Source organism: Strigops habroptila, chromosome 5 (assembly GCF_004027225.2).
Source record: "Strigops habroptila isolate Jane chromosome 5, bStrHab1.2.pri, whole genome shotgun sequence".
Classification (NCBI taxonomy): domain Eukaryota; kingdom Metazoa; phylum Chordata; class Aves; order Psittaciformes; family Psittacidae; genus Strigops; species Strigops habroptila.
In genome coordinates, this window is record NC_044281.2 from 31,930,683 (window position 1) to 31,956,676 (window position 25,994).

General features: G+C 38.6%; 1 protein-coding gene across 1 annotated transcript in view; it reads left to right on the forward strand.

Annotated features, from left to right (window-relative positions):
- The window catches only part of GRID1 (glutamate ionotropic receptor delta type subunit 1), a 536,616-nt gene that overhangs the window by 3,178 nt on the left and 507,444 nt on the right, over positions 1 to 25,994 (forward strand). The window lies entirely within an intron of this gene.

The following is a 25,994-nucleotide window of genomic DNA, read 5'->3' on the forward strand; positions in this document are numbered from 1 at the left end:
GCCTGGGGAGGGGTGGTGCTCTCATGCGGCGCCGAGGGGCCGGGCAAGACGACTTGTCTCTTGCGGGAGGTGGCGGGGCACACAAGCCGGCATCTCACCCTGCGCGTCAGCCCCAAGGGGAAGCAGGGTTGGGGCGGCCGGCGGCGGCAGCGCGGCCCTCTGAGAGCGGAGCTCCTCCCGGGTGGCTGGGGAGAGGGTAAGGTAGCCCAGTCGCCGGCTGAAAACCTTCCCAGAGTTTACAAGATCTGACAAGTAGCTACGTAGGTAAATCACTTCAATTAGATCCCCCCCCAAGTGAAACGTTTAAATTAATCAGCTTGCCTTTACAAATACGACTTTAAAAAGATATTATTTGTGATTTAATGAAGCCAAGGTTAATTATGGCCTAGGTTATTTCAGAAGCTGTGTTTTTCAGTAGTAATTATTCTAGAAACAGAGAGCTATTTATATGCCTAGACTAGAATATTTTAAATAATGATTCATCACCAGCCTTAGCCTTAGTTCTACAGAGCACAGAGTGAATCTTACCCTGTATGAAAATTTGCGTTAATCCATATGTATTTATGCCGAGTTGTGTACATGTAAATCATGGCTACAAAATTATACCAAATGTTAATTTTCATGAACTCTGAACAATTTCTTCTGGTATCTTTTTTTTTTTTTTTTCCTTGGAGTAGGTGCTAGTTCATATCACACACACTCAGGAGAAAGAGCAATATACACGTTTTTAAGGGCCTCATCCTGTTAACAATAGGATTCCTCCTGCTGCTCTGAAAGCTTACCAAGGCAGTATGAAAAAACCCTTTATGAAAATGGGAATAAGGGGACAAAACTCTACCCACATAGTCAGACACCAGAGGAAAATAAAAACCTCTAAAAATAATGGCATGTTGATTTATTGGCAAAGATTAACTCTGAACAATTGGATACATTTGCAAAGCTCAGTGTCCTATATTGGAGCTTATTCATATTCATGGAAGTGACAGTAGTTGGCTGGCTGAACAATTGCTTTCAACAATGTCTCTTCTCAGAAGTAAAACTTTATGAAACTATTCTGAATGCCCTGGGATCTGAGCTGACAGTCCTGCGGACAGAGTCCCTTTGCTCAGTTTTGTTGAAAGCAGAAAAGCAAGAACTGGAGGGTTCTTCTTGATCCACTAGGATTTAATTTTTTTTTTCTTTTTTAATTGGTTTATTTGCTAACCTTGGATATTCGTATTGCATTTTCGAAGGCTATTATGAAAACAGAACTTCTCTGTTGAAAATCCGTGATGAACCCACAGAAAGGACTCTGGTCAGATTTTTAATCTTTTTGGTACAAAATCTTTGTACTACCTGAGTATATGTAAATAAAGATGTTTCTTACTGTCTCTTGCAAGATGCTTTTTCAGGGCTCATGTGCCCATTGCAATTAGAATTGCTCTTTGATGAACTGACCCCACGCTGGAGAATTCAGGAAGTGGTTGATGAATGTTCACAATTCCAAAGAGAACTTGTTCTCTGTCGCTACTTGATTAAGGCATATCAATGTGTCTTCTTTTGGAGGACTGCAAAATGATCCTATCTGTGAGTAAAAGCTTGCCACAGTGGGAGAGCCAAGATAAGAGTATCTAACTTTGCTCAATTTCCTGGCTTGCTTCGTTGGTTCAGGTCAGGTCTTTTTTTAATTTAAGATTTAATTTCCTACTTTTGAAACTGTTAACACAACACGCTGACAGAATGGTCCACAGGATGTACAAGTTGCCAGCTTATTCTTACTGAGCAGTGTCTTTCTGCCCAGTGTTACTTGGTGTCATTCTGACTATTCAAAATCTAATTGTATCGCACTGTACGGATGTCCTGCTCATTTTGGTAGAATATTGCTTATAGTAGTCAAAATAACCTGGAGCAAATCTGCTGCCCAGACTGCTTGCAAGATCTTGCTACTGCTACATAAAATGCCCTGACATCCACATTATTCTTCTGCAGTGAATTGCTAAGCAGCACCATGGAAATCAATGTTGCAAGCATTAGTTTCATAGTGATGGAACTTTTTATAGTAAAAACCAATTTGGAGTAAAAATAGACCATTGTGATATTACTGCCAGAATAGTTCATGCAAGCAAACCAATCACAAATATTGTTTTTATTTGAAGTGTCTTTTGCAGAGTCTTGTGAGATGACATGGTAAATTATTCCTTAAGTCCTTTTAAAAGAATGCTGCAAGCAAGGACCTTCATTTCAATGATACCATGCTGGTAGAATTATGGAAAGTCATCCCTCCGTGTAACAAGGTCTATTACACAGTAACAAGACTTTAATTACTGATGGAGATAGTCTTTAACACGCATTTGATCTGGCATTTATTATGCAGTTGGAGAACTTCTGCATGGGTAGGAAGCATGGAAGAGTAGTAACTGTAGGGCTTTCTTGGTAGGAGCAATGCATTTGCAGAACTAAAGGCCAAACAAGATACCTTGCCTTTCATAAATGGAGTAGTTTTCAGTGCTGGAGGGTGCTGAGAAGTGTCATAAGACTTTGAAAAAAAGCTTTAGGGACTTTGCTTTAGAGAGAGAAGGGCACTACTGTGATAATTTCTGGTGACCGAAATAGATAGATAAAATGCAGAAATCCTGTTTTTTTCAAAGGTGGGCACTCATGTTAATGGTTGTGTTGGGTGCCAGAGAACAGAAATTAACAAAAAGTGTAAATTGTGTTTCATCTTGTCTTTCATTTTAATATACATTGCAGAAACAAGATCCTGTTGTGCTGATGAGTAAAAAGGTTGTTTTGGCCCCATCAAACTCATATTCTATGACAAAGTGTGGCAAGTGGGTGGAAGGAACTTCAGTGGCAAGGGACGTAACAGTAAAGAATGAACAGACCCTGGTGTACACATAAAATAGGACTTTGTTGTCTGTGCTTGCAAGTAGTCATCGCATTTTGTAGAATATTGCTTTTATGTATGCCGGAATTACTTGAGGGAAAAATTGCTTTTTCACTGACTGTCATGGGAGAAAATATACATGGGGAATCATTGTTCTTTTCATATGGTTTTAAGGAAATGAGCTCAAATCACAAACACGATGTTAAATTATATCCTTGCTTCCAAAAGAGCTATGTGCTCGGTTTCTGTTAAGTGATTGAAATGTGAGATAATAAGTGCTTGTTTGTGTGTGATGTGTGTTTAAGCTAGTACTGTGGTAACCTTTCTAGGATTCAAGGATTCAAATAAGCTCAAAGGTATGAGAAACGATTTAAAGCTTTCAGTTCAAATTGGGATTTTTGAGCCTGCCATTGGTGTTGAAAAGGGGCTGTGTGTATGATATATGGGTGGCAAACAAGTTTCCAGCTGGGCTTGAAAACATGATTCTATGTTTAAACTAAAAAACAAATAAAGCTAACGTGGAAGTTTCTAAAATGCTGCTTTTAGAGGTGAAGTAGTTAGCCATAAGTCAAAACTAGGGCATAGGAAAGCTAATACTCATACTGCTCTTTGGAGAAGGGATCCAAAGGAGACAGTTACTTGGAAACTGTGAAACTTTAAAACCCTGTTTCTCAGCGGATGATGCTTGCACATCTATGGAGCTTTCCTGGATCTGAAACTTGCTGTTCTCTCTGCATAGCAATTTCAAATGAATTGTTTCTAATTTGGGCAGCCTTGTATGTGTGCTTGTTGATGTTAAAATGCTGTCAGCTCTGGAAACCAGAACAAATTTGGAAAATCAGTATGTGATTTGAGAGCAAGAATGGCGTTCCATAAAAGGGTTTATTGTCAGTCCCATGCATGCTGCTGTGGTTTCAGAGCAACTCAGAGCGGCTGATTTTTTGGATATCTGTGTTGTATACCATTGAGTGAATCTGATCTCTTATAATCGTCAGTAGGACTTGGTAATGATACGTACTTGGCATAGAATAGAGTAGACAGAATAGACTGTTTCAGTTGGAAAGGACCTACAATGATCATCTAGTCCAACTGCCTGACCAATTCAAGGCTGACCAAAAATTAAATGCCTCTTAAAAACTGACAGGTTTGGGGCACTGACCCCCTTTCTAGAAAGCCTGTTCCAGTTTTTGACCACACTTGGTAAAGAAAGGCTTCCTTTTTTTTTCGCCCTGCACATCCTCTGGTGCAGCTTTGAACCTTACCGCACGCCCTGTCACTGGATATCGGGGAGAAGAGATCAGCACACAGTTCTTGAACTGTCTTGGTTCAGCACATATTTTTCATGTTACTACAACAGTTGCTTTCTAAGAGTTTTATTTGTCGAGAAGGTATAAGCTGATCAATGTGTAGATAACAAAGATGAAATACAGAGATGGAGAACAGGACTCAGCAGCTCTGTTGCTATTCTTATATTTATTTTTCTGGCTAAAATCTCAAGCAGAGGTATGCTTGTCATATGTGCATTGCCCAGTGGTAGGGAACTGCAGAGGAGTGGCGTGACTGTGTGCTTGTGTCTGTGCATGTGTCCTGGGATATTTGCACATAGCTCTTTTTGCAAGGCTCGGACTCTATTTCAGTAGTAGTACAAGTGTTCCTGACTAGAAAGCCACAGGTGGGCCAGAAGCTGTGTCCTGGCGAAATGCAGACTTAAGACTTCAGTTAAAAGACTGCTTTCTCTGTTGTGAGATTTTAAATTTAGGTGGCTGTTAAATATAGAAGGGGACAACAGCTGTGAAAAGATACCCCTGGGCATGGTGATAACCCTTCTCATGCTATTGGGTAAACTCAGGTCCACCACCATATAAAGCTATGTCAAATAGGTGTTTGTGTAAATGTGGAGTAAGACGTTTTGTTTTGTTGAGCCTATAGTTTCACATGCTGCGGAAGTGAAGGTGGTTGTTTTTAGAGTCAGGTGCCTAGCTAGAAATCATAGGCTGTACCTAGATTCCTAATGTAAAACATAAAAAAAAAAAGTAAAATTACCATCTGCCAGATAGCAAAGGATTGATTTATATCAATATATGGTCAATTAATTTTTCTCCAGTGGTTTCTCGCGTCTTTCATTGTCATGTAACTTTATCTGTTCTTCTGATGTGGCTTGCTTCAATGCAGATTTCACACTGTTTTCATCAGGGTATGGGGTCTTGTTTGGAAGTTTTTGACAGGTGAGCTCTGAGCACACATTGTTACATAATTTTTGTCTAGGTTTAATCTGAACTATCAACACTTTCTAAAAACCAGCCAGGAAGAGTGAAGGGTGGTGATCCCTCTCATGGTCAGAGAGACCTTGCTGAGTGACTACACATTGTTTTCTACTAGTTCGCTGCAGTTAAAAGCTGTTGCTCTGTGGGGTGAATGGGCTTAACAGTTTTACCTCCTTGTGCCCTCTCAGTCCAGACCAAGGCATGTTAAGGACTGCCACACCGAAGACATCTGTGACACCATTGTCTCATTGTGGTTGTGTTTTTATGCTCTACAGTTGCATGGATCAGTGTATTTCAAATGAGAGTGTTTTGCAGAGCTAAAGAAAACATTCAACTAAAATGTCCATCTCTTCCCATTCATAGAATCATAGAATTGTTCCTGTGTTTTTGTCATGCTGAAAGTAAGGACCTGCAGGTATCTTCAGTAGGAAGTAGAAAAGGAGTCAATAGGCTTTAAAGGAGTCTGCTTGGTGTTGAGGATGAAGGCAGGCTGTGGACAAACATCCAAATACCCCTTTGCTTTGTTGTTTCTTTCCATTTGTGATTTGTTACTTTGTACCCTTGGCTATTCAGGTTCTGGTCACAGTTTAACTGCAGGTGCAAAATATTTTGTACTTTTGGGAGGCAGTCCCATGCACACACATCCCTGCTACAGCTTAGGTCTTTTTTTACAGGATATATTTGGGTAAGTTCCACCCCAGCCATGTTCTCTGCTTTTGCAGACGCTCCCCTTAGTTCAGGTGGGGCTGAGCTGCCTGGGGAGCAAGCTCCAGGCAGTGCCATGCACTGGGGTGCAGCAGGCAATGAGGAGTCAGGGGAAGCAGAAGGTGCTGTTGTGGGCTTGCAGCTTAGCATCCCAAGGTAGTAAGGGTTGGTTTGTTTGTTTGTTTGTTTGTGGAACAACAACAGGATGTGACCTGTTTGGAACAGAGAGTCCTGCCCCAGTTAGACGGATTTTGTCTGAAATATTCCCCCCCTTCCATCTGCATTAATGGTTAAGCTTATTTCTTCTCTCTCTTATAATATAGAGACTTGCTAATACCTTTCTTTCCGTGTTGGGTGTGGGTCACCCACCTGTTTTAAGGGTTTTGTGCCCAAGAGGAGCTGCAGAGTAGCCTACAATTCTTTTTGAGTACCTAATGGTCTTTCCCACTAATCCTGCTGCCGATCCTGCTCATTTATCAAGTAGCTGTAGTTGGGTTTCTTTTTCTAGGATTTTGTCATAGAAAATATGCTACATCATTAACCAACATGCTAGAAATTATCCCAAATGATCAGAAATAAGCAGTGTTCATAAAAATATTAGCAAATATGTTTCAAGATTAAATATTTTCTTTGCGTTTCTCTTTTTATTTCTTTTTTTTTTCTTGAGAAAATATTTTTCTGAGTGCTTTGTCTGTGGCACCTTTTCGCAGTCATTACTGTGGAGGAGGATCTGTAAATGTGAAATGAGTATACAAAACCAGCTCAGCCTGATCTAGTTAAAATAATGTCGAAAGAAAATGATCCTCAATTGTGAAATAAAATCTGTATATATGCATATATATATGTATGCCCATATACCCCATACAAATAATTTAATTGCTAGATTTACTGTAATGTGTCCAGCAGGGAACACAGCCTTGAGCTTTTCTGTGTTCAGAATCTTCCAGCTACAGATGATTAGAGGATTGACTATCTAAGTATTACATTTTCAATTACGTCTTCATGCAGAATGAGATGAATTTAATATTTTGATGTGATTTATCATGCTATGGTTGAGCCATACTGTGAAAGCAGCTAAAACTACACATTCTTTGAGCAGAGGGGATATCATCATGTTTATTAAAACTGTTTGTGGCTTACCCTAGATGTTTACTGGAAGGAAAACTGAACAAAGCCTCAAAGCCTAGTTACACAATGACAATACTGCCTGCCCATAAGATTACAGCATCCTAAGAGTGTGGCTGAAATAGTTACTTCAGATTTAACTTTTTGCCACTTCTGAGGAATATAGTCAAACCCATGTTCATTTTTTAGGCAAAGATCAAGAAGTTTTTCATGCTTTTATTCATAAGAAGTTCCCTCTGAGGGGAATTCCTGCTGTGTCTTTATTTGTCTCTGTCATCTCATGCGTAGAGGTATTTTTTCAATTTGCCCCTCAGAAAAAATTTCCTTAAGATGCATTGTTGGAATCATATGGATGTGTGAGTCTTTTATATATATATAATATATATATATTTTCATTCTAGCAGGGCACTTTCACATAAAACCAGACATCTGCATATATATACTCTTTTAGCAAACATATAGTATATATGTATAGGAGAATGAAAATGGCTCACACAGCTATTGCTTTTCTGGCAAAAGATTTTTCCATAATTTACAGATAGTTGAGATGATTTTGAAAAATGGCTTACATGTTCAGTTTTGCATTTTGACAGGTTTCTGGTTTTTGTTGGTTTTTTTTTTAATGTGATAGAACTTGCAGTGATTTTTCTTACATACAAGAGTGCTGTGTGGTTCTTTCCATTTGGAAACCTGCTGAAAGAGGCCAGGTTTCAGATCAAGGAATGAAACATTTTAGACACATGGCACATACAAGTTATGCAGACTACCTTACAGAAAAAAGTGTCTGCTCTGAAGATGAAATCTAGGTGCCATCCTGAGAATCCTTTCCATTTCACTCTTCACTGAGGAAAGGGACTAGCTAATGCTAATCCTTAGTGTGGCTCTTCGGTTATTAGAATTCTTATCCATGAGAAAATTGAAGTGAGACTGTTAAATAGAATGCAACATGTTGAGAACCTCATCTTATGTCCTGTGTAGATGAATATCATTTCAAAGGCAGATAATAATGATATGCTAATACGCCAAGTTTTCTTTCATTTACGTAACTTTAAGGCAATAAATATCTGAAATGAGAAATATGTTGATAAGGTTTCTTTTATGCTTTTCCCGATGGCTTACATTTAATTATACTTTGGAGACCTGACTGCTGTGCTTGAAAATCTGTTCAGATTTGTGGGTTTGGAGTGCTTTTTGTAGTCTGAAAGGTATGTCTTATTAGAAAGATACTGTCTATACTAACCTTGCTTTTGTGAAGTTCTGTTCCTTTGACCCTGTTGTGGCATGTTGGTGCCTGGCCATTTTTTTTCCTTTTGCCTATTGTATATTTAGATATGCAGTAAGAATTAATACTGGAAAGCACAAACCACCAGTGCTTAAAGGTATAAAGAACCAAGAGGCATTAATTTCAAGTGGTGTTTGGCTACATTAAACCACACAGCAGAGTTTCTGCTGCTTGACCTTACTGAGAACTATTCCCTTAGCAGCCTTTCATAGACGGAGTAAAAGGACAGTAAGAAAACATTTTTTCTTCTCCCTATATTCAACAGAATAATATTTAAGAAATTACTTTCTCTCTTAAAAAATACAACAAGCTCAAACCAAAAATCTCCCAGTGGGTCCAGCGTCTTATTGTGGATCTTATTTCTCAGTCCAGTCGTTTAATCCTGTGCTTTTTAACTTACTTATCTGAGTCTTTGAGATTTTAAGTAGTAGCATTGCTGATGGAATACTTTCAATATCTTCAAAAACTCACTGATAATCTGCTTTGTTCTTATTTAGAAAGTGAACAAAAGAATTTTCCATATAAGTGAATGTTTGTAAAGTTCATGAGAATTGTCTTTGGCAGCAGGTAAATGACTCTACTTTATAGCGTTACTTAATATTTAGGAAATACCAATTATTTGCTGCTTGGTAATAATTTCAGTAGTGAAACCATGTAATGATCTAGAACAGCATTTCCATAGCCCTTTGTTTTCTTAAGCTCTCTGCTCCTGGATAAAGGTAAAACTTGGGATGGTGAGGAGAGACTGAGCCTCTCAGTGTTTTTTCTGTGTGTTTGCAAACCCTTGACTTAATTTTTTTTTTATTTAAAAAGTGCTTTAGAACCCTAACGAAGACTGGTATAAATTGAGCATTATCTTGTGTGGCATATTAGCTACATTTTAATCTAAAGGACCTATGTTTCGTCCATTGAGAACATTTTTGGAATGATAACAGTTATCTGAGGCTCAGAGAAAAGGAATTTGGAATGTGATGTCTGTAAGGGTCAAAACACAGAGGGCTAGGATGTTGAAGTGCACAAAAAGTAAAAGGGAACAACCCAACTACTGACTTTATTTTTACTGAAACTTTCTTTTTCTTTTCTTTTAGCTTGCTTTTGTCCTGAAGTGCTTCAGTTACTGTGGAAGTAACAGTGTTTCTGATACGGTTAGGACTTAGTGACCCAAACAGAAACAGAAAAGGCTTGCGCTTCCTCTGGTCTGAGCAAGAGGCTTCCACAGCATGGGTCTAGATCTTTAAAGAGGCTGTAGAAAGGCAGGGCTGCCACAGCGTTACTGAGTAATCAATCTGCAAATAATCACACTGTGGCAGGCATTTCACTTCCTGAGAGAAGAAAAGGTATTTCCAAAGTGTGCTCACACGACAAGATAGGGAAAGATACCATCTAGCAGAAGTTGAGGTTCACTCAACCTCTGCTTGTATAAAGTCACTTGTCCAGGGCAGCTTGAAATTAAAGTGCCTATATCTGGATTAAAGTGTTGCACAGTCAGCATGAAAAGTAATTTCACGTTTCAGCACTACCTAGGTTTTTTTTTTCTTTTTCTTTTTTTTTCTTTACTTTCCTTTAGAAAAAAACTATCAAATTGTAAGAATGCTGATGGACTGTCTGTGGTAACATTTAGGGAACACTTGGGAGGAAAGTCTGGCAGCAAGGCTTCTAGACAAGCAATATCCTCAGCCATGTAGTTAGTACACCCATTATATGTGTTACAGTGCTTCAGCAGCCAGTGGGGTCCCACCTTGCCTCTGGATGGGTACTCACAGAGTCAGCTGTGCAGGCAAGCCAAAATGCTGTTGTCAAGCGTGATTAGAGACAGCTTCTTAAAGCAGGTGGCTGGAGTAATCATTCCCTCCCTTCTCTGCCTGTGACAGAGGCTCTGGTGTGTCAAGATTGGTTCACAACTGGGTTTCTTAAGGCTCAGTGCCTTAAGAAGGCTCAATGTCCTCTTTGCTTTTACACCGTTGCTTAAAAGTAAAACATAATGTCAGCTAAAACTCAGAGTCATCTGGACAATGCAATGATTAGTGATGCCTGATTCTTTTTAAATCAAATCTGCAATCCTACTTCTCAAAAGGCAGTTTGCTGTCTTTCCTTATTTTTAATTTTTTTTTTTTCAGTAACCTAATATTTATGTAAGGCAGGGCTTTCTTCTATTAATCTGTTTTGTTTTTTCTTAGTATCGTATTGCAAAGTCAGGGACTGTACGGTTGTAGCTAGTATATCTATGCCTGGGGTTCTTCACCAAATATCTAGTTTCTCAAAGGCATCTAGGTGGGTGAGACATACACTTTCTTGTCTGTGGTTGTCCTTTTCAGAGCCATCTCCTCACTTCCCACCATGCCTCATTTTATATGGATAGCAGATTCATCACTCTACTTCCTAGTGAGGTTTGGAAACATAAATAATTTCTCCAAAGTCTTTTTTAGCTGCCTCCTCTTGTTTGATAGCACGGTATTCCCCCTGTACTTCCCCCCTTCCCTGCCACTGTTCAATGCAATAGATTTTATGAACATGCTTTTTGTGATTTGCTGGATTATTCTATTTCCACTGCATTTTAATCATCATGATGACAACATCTGTTGGCAGCAGTACACAGATGTCTTTTCAGAGCATATTCTAAGGTTTGTAAATGGTTACTTTATCTACATGAGAAAATGAACGTTTTGTGTTTTCCTTTTACATTAAAAAAAAAAGGAACTGCATTATGGAAATGAAATGTGTGTCTCTGGGAGACTTGCTGCCTTTCAGTCACTGCTGGAGGAAACCTTGAAGTGTTTCACGAGAGTTCCTCTGTGTTACCTGCTGCAGTGAGCCTGGGGTTTGTTTTACAGAATTAAGTCTCTCATCCTGCTTTCACTGATTCATGGGTAATCTTCCTCTCTATTTTATTTTATTTTAGATTTTAACCTTTAAAGCTGTGTATCTCTGACATTATAAGGAAATGGAGAATACATGTGGGCAAGAAGCCCGTGGTGCTCCTTGAGAGCATCATAGTAGCTCTAAAGAATGGCAAAATATCAGGAATGTTAAAAAGAAATTACAGCAGTGGTCAGTTATTTTTGCTGTAGTGCATTCTGGCAATGCTGGCAGTTAAATGCATTCAGAATAAAATAGTAATTTGATCAAAAAATACTTCAGAAAATGTCCATCAACTAGAAGGCAGATTATGTACTGTCATCATTTTAATGCCCTTTTATTTTCTTTCTTGTGCTAATTATCTTCAAAGAGTCATTGTCCTTTAGGCAGCTCAACATGCAGAAAAGCACCCGATGGGTATGCAAGAAGCGAAGTTTGTTGATCAAAACTGGGAGTTCATGTCCTGCCTTCATGGTGGCAATGGAGCTTTAAACTGGATTTTGGTAATCCTGCTAACTCATCTTTTATTGTTGCTGGCCTGTAGGGAGCCTATTTGTAAACTGACGTCTTGTCTCTTGCCTTGAGAAGTTCTGGGTGGTTGTGCTGAGTCAGTGGAAGTGGCACATCTCCTAAAGGATGCTGTAGGAGTGAGGCTTGAAGCAGGATGTATATGCTGTTTTGGCTCTGAAATTCATTTTCTCAAAAAAATAAATGAATAAGCTGTTATGTGGGGTAATTAATAGGGAAATAAATGATTTTGCATCTTTAGTGAGAGAAAAATATGTATCATACGTACACATGACACTTTACCTAGTGAAATTCATGTTAGTCACAAGATGATCAAGGGACAGGTGGAAAAAGGTGTGAGCCAGCCCTGCTCAGTTCGCTTCCTGGGACATTTCGGTGAACTAATAGGATAAGATTGTTCTCTTTGAGGTTGAAGAAGAAATAGGAGGAGTTTCTTTGCATGTAGAACAGCGTAGTGACAGCTGGAAAGGCTCTGGGAAAGGCTCTTTTGGCTCCAGTGCACCTGGAAAGTGCCTTAAAGCAAAATGAAGGCTTGTGTCGATTTGCGATTTAAATCTGTTCCCAACTACTTTTTTTTGGTGAAGTGTATTTGGCTTAGGAAATACAAATAAATACATGGATTTAGAAAGTTCTGTCTTTTAAAAATATGTCTCCATCCCTTCAGGCTTACTTTGAATGTATGATTTGAAAATAGCTTGTCAGATTATCAGATTAACTGGGAAATAGTTTTAGGTCCTAGGGACTCTAAAAAGTGCACTTTGAAGCTGAAAATTTTAAGTGGGATCTTCAAGATTTAGCATGTTATTACAATGTTAATAAATAGTTTGAGAACTGATAGAACTGGTTCCATTGATGAAATGCAAACCAGCTGAAGAAGCTGGTCTAAAGCTCAAATAAGCATGCACGAGGGAAAATGAAGTTGCTCCTGAAAAAAGGTTTGTATACAGGTGAATTTCAATTTTTTTTTTTTTTTTTTTTTTTCAGTATTTCTGGTGATGTTATATTGATGTTTAAAAGAATTACATCAATTTATTTTAGCTTCTGGCTGGAAGTTTTCTAACAGATATGACAAAATCATTAACTCCATGAAACCATAGAGACAGACAAATGCAGATGTACTTTGGTCTTGGTCTCATAAATCTAATTTTAAAAAGTCCTTTAAGTTTCTTAGTGGGAGATTGTTAGTATGCAGTGTGGCTGTGTTCTTTCCAAAAGATTTTCGAGGGTATCCATATTTGCAAATAATGGCTCATATGGGAAAAGTGTGGCCATCAAGGTAATAGAGTGTTCACAGTGCTTAAAAAAATTGTGCCTGCAATGCATTCATCTGGAATAATATTAGGATTTAAACTGAAGATGGGAAATATTTGCTGACAGGACTGGCCTCAAGGCGTTCTTTTTTCTTCCTAAATGCTGATAAAATTTCTTGAAATGTTCTAAAGTATATTGAAGGTTGTCTCAAGATGGATATATTGGCTTAAAAAGGGATTATTCCGTTCTCCCCACAATTATATTCTCTTTTTGATGAGATTCTAGAAGAAACTGATTTTCTCTCTTTTTTCTATAGAAAAATATTGATATAGGAAGTGAACTTGTTGAGGGTGTTAGTTACCTTGATACAAAGAAAGGTCAATGGATTTTCTGGATGCTGGTCCTGGATTAAGTTTTGAATTGTGGAAGTTTGACTCTCAACTCTGGTTGCTGGTGAATGAGAATTACAAGGTGAAGAGAAATAGGGAAACTGCAGTTTCTCATATGCTTGCTTAGCTCTGATCTGTTTAGCATGGTAAGGAAGACAGAACTTTATGTTTGTGACCTCTGTATGTGTCACTGGGGTTGGTGCTGCTCTACCCAGTGCTCATGGAGTGTTATCACATACTTCATGCCTCTTCCTGACCTGTCTCTAGGGCCCAAGAAGGGATCTTCCTCTTGAACTGTAGTTTAAGGTGCATTGTAGTGTTTTACTTCATCCCTTATTTCCTTTTCTCCTTTCTCTTCATTGTCATTCTTGGATCACCCAAGGTACCAGACTGGCCAAAGGAAGCTATGAGATGTTTGGTATATTACGCTGGTACACTTGTTGCTTAATTCTGTTATTGCTAAACTGTATTTTCTTAAGCCAGAAATGGTTTAAGCTAGATGTGGACTTGTGAAGGAATTTTTGTCCCTGGTGAGATAAGTGGGGACCTGCTACTTACTTCATTTTTACTCTCTGTGCTGTGTGGGCTGTGATCCATTTCTCAGGATTTTCTGAATTTTTTGATATAACACATTTTGTGGTATTGTTGGGGCCAGCAAGAGGGCCTGAAGTTCCTCTGCTCTCCTCTTGAGTCTTGAGTTGCATTGTGGTTCTTGCCTTTAGTCTCTTACTGTAGACTTTGGGATGGCTGTAGGCCAGTTGTTTTCAAGTGTGTTCAATTTCTGTACCTCTGGGAAAGTTCCTGAGAGGGGTCATAAATTACTGACAAAAGACAATTTATTTATTTTTTTTTTAATTGCCTGGGTTGACCTATGAACCACAGGTTGAAACCAGTGGTAGGAGAGTTAGGAAATAATCCTTGGTGTTCACAGGACTGATGTCGTCTTGACCCCTTGACTATATTTTCCTCTGATTGAAAAGAATCAGAGTCAGAGACCCAGATGATTCTTCCAGCTTTGTCCCCGAGACACAGAGTATAAGTATAGAATCCTAGAATCATTTAGATTGGAAAAGACCCTTAAGGTCATCGAGTCCAACCATAAAATGACAGTATGCTCACTGTCATTAATCTCATGCTTATGTTTGTTTTCCTTAAAATGGGCTGTTAAATCTCTATTTGAAGTGCTGAAGGTTTGTCTTATAATTAACCAACAAAATACCTAGAAAAAAAACTAGAAAAATTGACATTCTTGAGTGACAAGCTGTTATCTAAGTGCTTACAAGCAGATGAACAACCCCCTTAAATTTGCTAGTCTCAGTTGTTTTCTGTAGAGAAATACAGTGGGAAAGAGGAGAACTGTAGGTCTTCGGAGGTATAAAAGCCTCAGAGATATAAAATGAACATGGGAATTTGGGATCTCTGACAACCACCTATAAGCTCAGATATTTGCCTGTTTGCCAAGCATGACTGTGCCACTGTCATAAAGCAGACTAGAAGTCTTTAATAGCTGTACTTCAGTGCTTGTAAACTAGTGAGCGATTATTTCATCTTCTGTTTGTACCATTCATCAAAGCAGTCTGGGCTGACAAGGCCTGGAAAATTCTCAAGGGTCTTGCTGTTGTTAATGCAGTGCGCTACAATGGGACCTCTCTTGTACGACAATGTTGCTGAGTACTTCTAATATTGTAGTCTATATTGGCACTAACTCACTGAATCATAGGAGTTGCACACTCCTACCAATCCGCCTCATTTGAACTGATTGCAGTAAAGTCTTTGGAAGTTTTTTCTTCTGTATATTGTATGTGAACTTTCGAAGTTGATTATGTTTGTTACCGTTAATAGCATGCAGTAGCTATTTGGTGATTTGTAAAAACTCAGACCATGTACTTAAAAAAAAATGGAAAGAATTATTTCTGTGAGGATTTTGATGAACTTAACTTTTTTTTTTCATACGTATGAATAAATATCTCCAAGAAATCGCTATATGCAGTGATGTTTTACTGCTTTAATTTATTAAATGTATTAAATGCTTCTGCAGCTTTCTTCAATTCATAGAAGCTTTGTATGAGGACCACAACTTGCTTGCTTTCTGTTAATAGAGATCTAAAAGTATAACCGTATAAACATCAATAACCATGTGAACTTCTGCCTGGCTTGATCCTCAGACTCATTATAGCTCAGGTTCTAGACCACATGTAACCCCATGGCAACTATTTAATTTTAAATAGTGCAAATCACAGTTATTTTTTACAAGCAGGATGAGAATTTATGCATAGAAAAGCTTTCCAGGCCCACATGCATTTAGCCCTGAACTGTGACCAATATAGTATAAGTACTGTGAACATGAACCAGATCCAATCCTAGGGATACCTGTAGGTACGTGATGCAAGCTTTATCTCCTCTACCCTGCCATGCGTAGTTGTAGTACTGCTTGGGATGCATTTCTTTGGGATGCATTTCTTTTCTTCTCTCCTTCCAAGTTAGCTTGGCTCTTCAGCCTCAGTGAGTGGGCATCTTGTACAACAAAGTAATTAAATTTGTCTATTGCTTATGCTTATTGTAGTCACCTGAAAACTTTTGCAGGTATTTCTGAAATACGATGCTTGACCCTTCCACAGGCAGAACCTGCACATGGGAGTAACCTCTCACATTCATGGACTTAAAGGCAGGGTGGTTCAAGGCACATGCAAGGCAAAGGCAGCTCTGGGGCAAGTGACTGTAGTTGCAGCATCAGCTTTAGTTCTAGTGATGAATTTGGCTGCTCTGTGAGGCTTGCCAGCATTGCTGCTACCCCATGAGAAGGGTTGGGATTTGGGAAAGACAGCTCTGGGGCAGGGAAGGAGCAACACCCCTATTTTCCACTGTCTCCCAAACGGACATCAGGAGTAACAGGATCTGCTCACCTTAGTGCACTGCTGGGACTTCACTTGTGGTTTGTCCCTTCATATTTATTTCATATTTTGGCAGAAACAGCCTGGACTTAGCCTGAAACAACCTCTTATAACTGTGGCATCAAAATTCAATTCTGCCGAAACTTCTGAGATGATGTGAGCTGTCTCTGCTGAACAGTCCATATGATATGCTGTCTGCTTTGCCTGTGTGGGAACTGAGTCCATATTTCTGAAAGGTATAGCCCATGGGAAAATAATTTCGAAGTCAGAGCTGCACCATGAGCAAATTTCAAGGAACACTGAGTGTTCTCAAAGATACACTTATTTAGGTCAGGCACAGGTGATCATCTCACAAGTGAAGTCATGCTCAGCTGGCTAGTGAAAGACAACCAGGACTGTGTCACTGGAGTGACTGCTTCCAGCTAAGTCATGAGTCGCAGCAGACTTGACTGATCTGTAAAGATTTGAAGTGGTTAATTTCTAAGAGAAAGAACTGTAGTCTGATATATGCTATTTAATGCAGGCACAAAAAAGAAGATTATACTGGGGGAAGTTGTTTGTTGAAAATTACTCAGTTGCCTCTAGAAGAAATAGGCAATAAATCTGCTTGACTGTCTTCATTAAACCAAAAAACATCTGTTGCAACTCTTGTTATGGTAACTGAAGTAGGTATTAAGGTTGACTGTAAAAGTTATAGAAAACATAGCTTTAAAAATTCATTGCCTGTTTTACTAGTGATTGGCAAATAATTCCTGAGAAGAAGTTTTAAAGGGTCTGATCTGTGGAGTTCAGAGTCTTGATTTGGGTTTGAGAATATCTAGCTCTTCCAAGGAGAGTCTGTTTGCAGATTTACGATCAGTATCAGATGTTTTTCTAAGCTCGTAGCTGCCTATTGCACAGAAGTGAGCAAGAGCTAGCCAAGTATGGACAATGGGAGAATAAAACCAGAAAATTCCCTAAGAGGATCTTTAAGGCCTTAGTGCCAGCCATGCAGATGGAGCTTGGTATCCTTACTTAGGAATATCCTTAAACTGTAATAAGAGAAAGGGTCTACTTACTCCAAAATACCACACTGCATTTATTGACTTACCGTAGCTTTGGAAAGTGAATCTGGAAACAGATAAGGCAAGAGATATGTCATAGCTGTAGCTGCTGTTATTGGATAGTGCAAAACATACAGAAGATAAGAGTTCTGAGCCTGTAATTTTTTTAATACACAGAAATGGTTATATGTAGCACAGAATGCATTCCATAGCGGATTAGAGATCCATCATTAGTTTTTAAGTGCTTTCAGCAGCAGAATATGAGAACAGTTCTTTGAAAACACACGTAGGCATCTTTACTCCTTTATCATTCTCCTGAGAAAATGTAAAACAAAAAATGCAAACAAAATTAAACTCCTGTTTTTTTAAAAATTCATTCCATGAGATTTGAAAGAGCAATTGGAAAAATCCTTTATTTAATCTTTGTTTCTTTGAAAGCTGAATAGAAGGCAGGTTTTCTGTTACAGACTTCTAATTAAAAAAAAAATAAAAAAATAAATATTCCTGCCTCAGAATGTTTAATTTTTGGTGACAGTGCTGTTTTATGTTACCTCTGCCCACTCTCCCAAGTAAAATCCAAGAAAACCCTTGCTGTCAGTGCAAATTCTTCTTGTGGTAAGGAATATTTTTAGCTACTGAAAACGAAGTAGCTAATCAGGCTCGGGCAATGGCAGTCCATAGACAGAAATGCTGCCCTTTCTTACCCTCTGTAGTTCCCTTTGTTTCATATCTTGAAAATACTGGGGAGAAACCCCTAACTAAAATAATTTCCAGGGAACTATTTATTCTGTTAGTGTAACTGGATATCTGACGACAAAGACTGATTGTATTTTATAGGACTTACTTAAAACCAAATGGAAAATATGTGACTTCTACCTTAGAGCTTTAGTGGGCTTTGTCTTCCCTATAGTCAATGGTTGCTAGGTCCAGAGGCAGACGCCGTGCTGTCCCATGCTGAGAGCTGCCTTGTACCTGGTGGGCATCCCTGCTTCTGCGCAGGCATTTCTGGGAAGGGGGCTGCAGAAGAGTGGTGTGTCTGGGTCAGGCCAGGGGCTGCTGAAACTTGCAGACAGGCAGTCTTCAGAGACCTTTGATCTCTGTGGGCCAGCCACAAAAGGTACCTTTTGTCTAATGAGGAAGCAGGATATTTTGGGTTGCTTACGACTGGTTGGCTGGTCTCTTTCTCGACAATTGTTATTGAAGTCTGTGTATGTGGGCAAAATTTCCTTTTAACTTCAGCAAGGAAGGTACAAACTGAGGCAAGGGAAGTCCTGAAAGCTGGAACTTGAACCGGTCAGTTGGCCTGTATTTCTCCCACTTCTGTGAAATTCTTATATATATGTGTGTGTGTATAAAATAGCTGCTCATGATTAGGCAGATTATGTACATATTGAGGAACACTTCCTTTTCTTTCTGGGATCCTTTTTCTGCATTCCTAGCTGCAGTAAGCAATACACAGAGAAGAATGTTATTTTGTTATGACAGAGTCACTGTTCTTAGCACTAGTCTTTATTTTCTACTGTCTTCTATGAAATTTAAACCTGTTGTTTTCATGCTATTTTTTTTTTCAGTAAGAGTTTCCTAAAATATAGGTCTTGTTTTATGCTAAAACTGTCCTTCACAGGAATTTCTTCATGAAATCCTTCCTGTGAGGACAGGCTGACTGCAACCTCTGCATGGCATTGAACAGCAGTTTCTTGACTGCTCTGGTGTATCCCCTGCAGGCCCAGCCTCTCCCAGGCTGGTCTTGTGCTCTAGATGACCCAGCCATCAGCAACAGAGGCACAAGGTCTCTGCAGCACTTGCTGGCACATAACTTCATGTTTGCATTTGCACTGGAACTCTTCAATCAGGTACTTAAGTGAGCATCTCAGTGTTCTTATTTATCACAGAATATTAAACTCTCCATTTAATATCTCCTTTCATGAGGAAGCACTCTACACAAACTTTAACACTACTTCAATCCCATTAAGAATTGCTGTGATGCTTAACAACGTGTGTCTTGTAACTTGCTGTAAAGACAGTTCACAATGATTTGGTACAGCAGAAAGAAGGTATATTTCCATTGAAAGTACTTTTCTTCTTGCTGTTTTTCAGCCTAATGCTTCAGAAATAGCTATGGTGCTTGGGTTTACCTTTGCAACCCTGAGTTTTTTAATATAGGACATCACCTGTTCAGAAATGACTAATTAGGTAGAGGCTCAGAATAAAATAAGGAAGTGTCCAATGTGGTAAGAATATCTAGGGAGGTTGCTGTGTACCTGCACTGTTTGATTAGGGAACACTTTAAAAGCCTGGGAAATAGGGAGGCTGTCATTATTGCCTTTAATGGGAGGCCTCAGAACTGTTAACTGCTCTAGAGATGGCACTGTGTATTTCCCTTTCAAATAGTCTTGAGAGATAATGCTCCTTCCCCAGATCCCTGGTGACATGAAGGGCTTAGAAGTGTGTGTCTGACTTACAGCCCCTCAAAGCCTTCTTATCCAGGGGAAATCTTCCCAGGAGTCTCCATAAAGATACTTGAAAAGAACAGGAGATCGCTGCTTGCATGGGGCCATAAGATCTCATAAAAAGGAAAGCTTTGCAGAATAGAGGATTTTTCTTTTTCTTCATATACCCCCTAATGACTGAAATCGGTAAAAAACTCCCAAACTATAGCCTATCACACAGCAAAGGAAGAGGACTTGGGTTAGACAAAGTTTTTAGCTTGATATAAACCTTCTTTGTGTTTTGTATAATAGCCATGTGTCACTGTGAAGGACTCTAGAAGGGCTTTTATCAAGAGGGATTTAGATGAACACTAAGGCAAGGTGGTACTAGTACTAACTTGTTTCACATGTAGTCTTTGTCATTTTAGCAGTGTCAAAGTTTCTTGTAGCCTGGATGCTTCAAAGAAGCAGATAGGTACATGTAAATGCATTCATTGTTCAGGATGGTTATAAGTTTCAGGCTTGTCAAGCAGAGCTTAAAAATCTCAGTCTTTATTCAAAGCAGTAAAAAAGGCAGTCAATTTCCAGTAAATTTATATTTTTTTAAACAGAAATATTTTAGCTAGACCGTTTTATTGTCTGTCACTGTATGAATACTGATATGGTTGCTCTGTAATAATATAATCTTTCTGCTGTGCCTATTTGTGAGAAGCATTGTGAGAATTAATTAACAAGGCCTGATAAGAATATTCAGCATGCTCTTAAGTATTTTATTCAGAGATATCTTGCCTTCACTACAAGAACTTGAAGTGTTTTTCTGTTCTCCATTTGCATTAGAATAAAAGGTCAGGAAGGAGTGTTGCAATGTTTGACCTGAGGGATATGTTTTCAGATAGTGGGTGGGGGGTGGCTGGCTGCGTGAGAGTCTCTAAAATTGCTGTTTCTATTGCCTTTCTATGGGTTTGACCCCAAAGTTTTCTGATCATAGATGTCCCTTCCCTATTGGTTTTTGAATTTGAAAGAGAAGTAGATAGCATGTCTTGTGAGTGACCGAATTAAATAGGAAAGTGGTAAGGTCCTGTCAAAGCTGCAACCACTTGGCTGCATATTTTGAGAATATCCTGCATCACAAAGTGCTTTCTTCAGGCTCATCTATTTCTTTTGCTATCACTTCAGACTTTACTGTTTTGGTTTTTTTCTTTCTCAGCTGTCCCTTTCCTTTTCCCTCTCTGCCTTTATTTTTGGACCTCCCTTCTCTTCTCTTTCTTCTACTGGTGCAGCCATGGTCATCAAATATTGGTTATGTAGGATGTCAGTTGCCTTAGTACATTCAGAAAGCTTATGTGAAAAGAAAAAGCAAAACTTCACGTTGCTTAGAGGTGAGGGAGGCTAAAGTGCAAGGGGTCCTTATGCCAGAAGAATATCCTTGTGTTCCTCACTCAGGAGAAATCTGGGCACTTCACCAGAGTGGAAACACCTCCCCCACACTTTTCTATTTTGTTCACGTTCGTCTTAGACTGGATATGCATAAATGTGGTTATGTGACAAGTCAAAGCAGGAGCCATTTAAACTTAGTCAGACCATCCAGATTCTCAAAAGCATCTCAAGTTCATCTTTCCTACAGCAGTCATGCTTTCAGATTTTATATACCCTGGAATACATATTTTCTCCCTCTCTATCTAGGCTGTATTTCCTATTTACGGTAGAAGAACAGATACATCTCATCCTTTAAGATTTTTTTTTTTCCCCTCTCTGTGCATCAGCACAGCTGGAACTCTAAAGGGTACACTTCAAATGAGTTCTGAATTCTTATATTGTTTGCAGCAACAAACACTACAGTCACAAAAAGACTTCCATTATAGTCTCTAGCTTGGCTCTTGCCTCCCACCAAGCGCTATGGATTCCTCTTTGATTTTTACTATTCATCTTTAGACAACATATGTTATCTGCAAACACAATGGAGAGATGAGCTTTTCAGAAATTTATGTAATAATCCATTCTGCATGCTATTCAGCGTGAGGTGGTGAGCAGTTTGGAGTCTCTCCTTCTGTAAGAAAACAGTGGCATTTCAAATGAACTTTGTTTTGGAAAAGTAAGGTAGGGCAGTGTCCTGCTTTCCAAAAGAGTAAGAGAAGTAATTCATGTTAACCTAGCTTTGTGGATTTCATAAGTAAACATGAAATGCTCAGTTATCATTCTGGATCAAGATGACTTGAATCTAGTATGTTGAATCAGAAAGAATGACAAGTGTTTGTTTTTATCTGGGGTGTACAGCAGTGAATACCAAACCAGCACAGTGCTGTAGGTTGAAACTCTGTCAAGTCTCCAATTTGTTTGTGAACATGGCTCTTGAGCAGGATAGGGAAAGAAGGGATTTTGGTCTACCTGAGATGAATTCCCCTCTCTTAGCAAGTGTGGGGATTTCATGCACTGTAGAAAGTACATTTTGGGCATAGTGATCAGTAAGTGAAAGGAAACTTCTGTCTATGTTGGTAGGGGAAGAAGAAAAGCTTTGGCTTCAGTTTTTGTTCCCTCCATTTGCCTGCACAGTCATCTGAGGATGAGTTTCCTTAGATGGGAGACCAAAGTAGGCACAAATACTTTCTTCTTAACTGTGTACTTGGCAGTTGCTTGTTGATGAATTAACTATGAAATTTGGACATTCACAGTAGACTGTGGTTCAACTTACCTAACCCAAAGGTTCTCTGTATGTGTGAGGCAAGTTCTCAGCTTTATTTATTCCAGTGGCTTCGACACAGCTAATTTGGAGTCTGTTAGTCAAAGTGCATGTTTAAAGGATTTGTGCATCTGCAGACTAATGTTCTCAGTTTGGTTGAGGGTCTGGAGTCAATGTTTGTTGCCATTAAATGAGGATTGTTTTCAAGGTCTGAAAATAACAAATCCAGACCTATTCAGTCATTATCATGTAGCTGCATTATGATATGTAAAATTTGCACCGTGCTTTCCAGTGTGCTGAAGATTTGTGTTGTTTCTTCAGGGAACAGCTTGTAGTATCTGGTAGATAAAAAAGATCTGTGGGAAATTAGTCATAGGGAGAACCTCTTCTCCTTCCTCCTCTGGTCTGATTCTCCCTAGTTTTCAGCCTGAGAAGGAAAAATGTGTCCCACATTTCCACAGAATAATTCCTGCTGCTAAACTGTGTGAGTTTGGTGTGACACAGTAGGTATCAGAAGGATTATGATCTATATCATACTCTCCCTGAGCGTGCTTCTTTGTGTGACTTTCTTGTTTGTTTTTGTTTTAAAAATTTTTAGTGCCTTCTGTTTCTAGTCTTTCTAGCAAAAAGTATTTATTCATATGATTTTTGATGAAGGCAGAGATAGGATGGACATAATGAAAGTTTTTCAAATACTTCTAACAGGCAGTGATCTCTACACTTTTTTAGAATTTAACTGAAATTTATAATTTCTGAAATAACTTAAAAAAACCTTCATGGCACTAGTAGTAAGAAGGATAATAAAATAGGCATCTCCTTTAACCCATGCCATTCTATTGGGTCCCTCCTTTGGGTTTCTGTCAGAGGGTCAAGATCTGGGACTTGGGAACAAAATAGAATGACAGCTTCTGAGAATATATCTTTTTGAAATATGGGCTTTAAATGATTGTATCTGCTGGGTTGTTGGTTTTTTTTTTCTTTTTTTTTGAAGGGCGTACAGAAGATCCAAAGTCCTGAACTTGCCTCTTCAATTTAATTTTCTTCCATTATTATAATAAGAAATAGAGAAATGCGTAAAGTTTCTGGCTAATGTCAGAGTATGTGGCTATCGAAAGCCAGCTTATGCTATTTATGTGAACTTTTAATTAGATCCTGGTAGATTTTGTGTTTGCCAAAACCTGGAGATTTTTTGGGGAAGGAGAAAATAGACAAATTTAGGGTAAAATGCATATTTTTTTCAGAGAAAGAAATGGAATTAAAAAGGTATTACAACGTTTCTTGCAGTGTCTTCACATAAAATATTTTGACTTTTTGCTTTTGGAAATTATGTAGTTCAGGTATGAACCCTAACAGTTGTTTATATAAAACCATGGTTGTGAAGTTTCTATATCTTTTGCCAACTTTCTATCCCAGTTTTTGGCTCTAAAAATCCCATAAATTAAAAGGAAATATTGTTGAATGAAGGTCCTTTCCAACCCTAACCATTCTATGATTGTGTGATTCTGTGATTCTACTTCAAAGAAGCTTTATTTCCCACCCCCCAGTGCTTTGGTCCTGTAGAGTTTTGTTGGTTTTATTTTTTTAATTTTTAGATTTCTTTTTCTTAAACCTAGCTTCAGCTCCAGCTCTATTTCTAAAAGCTGTAACCGATAAACAATCACAGGTAAATGAACTATCTCAGCATATTCCTGCACATGCAAACAGCCTGGCATTCTAATATTCCCTTCAGGGAGGGAATGCGTTGTGAGAAATCTAGTCAGCAAATTATCTGTTGTAAAAATGCATAATTTTTGGCAAAGCTACAAATGGGATGCCTGTGTTGATGCATGCCCACAATGTCATTAACCATGTTCCTTAATAACTATTAATTAGTTTCACTGGAGTTTAGGTAGTCCAGATTAATTGCAGTGGGAGGGCCAAGGGGAACTAAAACACTCCTTTATTTCACTGCTTGCTTAGAGTTGACTGCATTTATTGATAGAGGGCTGCCATTCGTCTATAACTGTTTGAGTGATGTTAGTGTCCTTGGATCTTTTTACCTGTCATGATTGAAATAATACCTATTAACAGTATCCAAAATTATGATTGAGAAGAGCATTCTCATCTTCCTTTGCTTGCCAGTATGCAGCTTCCAGGAATGCACATAGCTGGTGTGCAAGTAGTGTTAGATTTTCCTTCATCCAAGTATTTTTTCATCCTGTACCCTTTGCTGTAAACTTTGCAAAAAAAAAAAGGGGGGGGGGGGGCAGAAAAATAATGTATTGGCCAATGCCCTGATGAGCACAAACATTGCAACAGGACAAGTGATAAGAATCTGTTCCTTTGCTCTTTGAAGAAGTTTATTTTCCCATGAATCATGAGGGAGCTCGCACTGCACATCAATCTGCTCGAGGACAACTGTTTTGGTAGAGAATTGAATTTTCTTTATTTTATCAGTTTTGAGAGCTGGAGACTTGCGAGTTTTGCTGTGGGGTTTTTTTTGGTTTTTTTTTTTTTAATATAATCCTTCAGTAGCTGTACCACAGGGTAAGTTCTGTTGACCCAACTCAAATAACTACACCAGATGGATTAGTCATACCTATTGTTTATGTGCAGCTTTGGTTGGAAAATGTCAGTATTTTCTCAAGCTTTATCTATTTCCCGTGATTGCCCAGCAGTCTCTCCATACAGAAATTAGCCATATTAAAAGCTAAGCTATATTTTAAAGTTATTGCTGAAAAGCAGTTCTTTTTTTCTCTCATTTCAGAATATTTTAATTTGGAAGGGGATTTTAATTTGGAAGGGGTAAAGCAGAACTAGTCGATATGGTCATCTTGTAATTTATGCAGCAGTACTGGCACTGAGTAACAAATACAGGTCTAAATCTGTCAGGTACGGGTTTTTTTTGGTTTGGGGTTTTTTTTTTTTTGTTTGTTTAAATCAAGAAAGAACTTATTATTTAATCTTAGACTACGGCAGATAAGAAGGAAACAGTGTCTCATTTGGGTTGCTTTCTAATTAGGAAGAAGGTTGGTTAGACTTTGAGCAATTTGCAGGCTTCCAGCTGTAGTAAAGTGCTCCAAAACTTTTAACCCAGTGATTTCTAATCCAGGTTTTTATAACATTTAGAATCCATATGCGTGAAGAATTTTTGAACTGTTATGAAGGAGACTAAATAAATGAAACTTTGAGAAATCCAGAGGGAATAGGAACTCCAGAATCACAACAGTCTGTTTTTAATGGTATTTGCTGGTTGCTTTTAGAAATTCTTGCTGTTTTCTGTGGTGTTTTGTTCTCTGCAGATTTTGTGTATTGACTGATCCTTTCAGAGGCAACCTGCTGGGAAGTGGAATACTGCCAATTTTTTTTAATATACTGACTGAGATCTTTAGAGGTAGTTCAGAGTGAAAGCAGAGGAGGGAAGGGGATGTGAAGTGTGTTAATAAAATCAACTGCACTTATATTCGTTCAGAATCTGTCCTCCCAATATAGGAAGAATTAAAGGATACCATCTGTCTGTGACAGAGTGGTATGTTATTTTATAAAGGCAATGGGCTTATTCATTGTGTTTTGGGATACCGATACTACTGATAGTTGAAGTAAATGTGAGGCCTTCTACGTAAGTAGCTAGAAAATGATCAACTGTGGTTATCATTAGAAAGTTGACTGTCCTCAGCAGCAGCACAGTAGCATTTGTAATGTTTTGGTA